Genomic DNA, 642 nt, shown 5'->3' with positions numbered 1-642 from the left:
CTAAAGTTTGACTGTTTTTGTCTTGCCATCTGAGAATGGAGGAAACGCTTTTGTTTTCATACCTAGGAATTATTTTATCAAGCTTGTGTAATAGAGAAAAATCACTTAAGTCTACACTGGCATTTCTGTTTTTATGTTGAAGTTTGTCAAAGTACATTTGCAGAAATTTTAAATTGTAAGGCTCCTGTAATAATAGTTTCCAGATAACCCCAGGAAACTGCAAGTAAACAAGAATGTTTACTCTTTAACTTCTTTTTTTTTTTCTTTTTTCTTGGCACAGTGAATTCAAAAGGTAAACAGAGAAGTTTTACTACCCTTAGAGGCCTTGAAAGTGTGGTGGCTGTGTCACATGCGTGTCAGTTTATGACATGAGGAGCCAGGCTGTGTCTGTGCTCAGTATTATGACCTGTGAACATCTGAATGATTAGCAGCCTAACGTTTCCTGAAAAGCAGGAAACCTGAGACCACCAACAGTCCAGGGCCAGGGGTTGCTAGCCTGAGAATACCTCCTGAAACTGTGGTCCCCTGGCAGCCGTGGGCACAAGAAGGATGACCCTCACATGGGGTCTCTCCGGTGACTCAGGAGGCACGAGCCAGAAACCATCACCAGACAGCTGCTATGGGGCCTGGACAGGGAGACAG

The 642-nt window shown here is 43.3% G+C and overlaps 1 non-coding gene across 1 annotated transcript; it reads left to right on the top strand.

The window, feature by feature from the left end:
- The first annotated feature begins 309 nt into the window (after positions 1-309).
- LOC129690258 (small nucleolar RNA SNORA17) lies at positions 310-440 on the top strand. Its single transcript, XR_008722263.1, has one exon. It is a non-coding gene; the product is annotated as a small nucleolar RNA SNORA17 (small nucleolar RNA).
- The last annotated feature ends 202 nt before the right edge of the window (positions 441-642 follow it).

Source organism: Psammomys obesus, unplaced genomic scaffold (genome assembly GCF_907164565.1).
Source record: "Psammomys obesus unplaced genomic scaffold, mPsaObe1.curated_primary_1811, whole genome shotgun sequence".
Lineage (NCBI taxonomy): Eukaryota > Metazoa > Chordata > Mammalia > Rodentia > Muridae > Psammomys > Psammomys obesus.
This window is presented reverse-complemented; position numbering and strand designations above follow the sequence as displayed.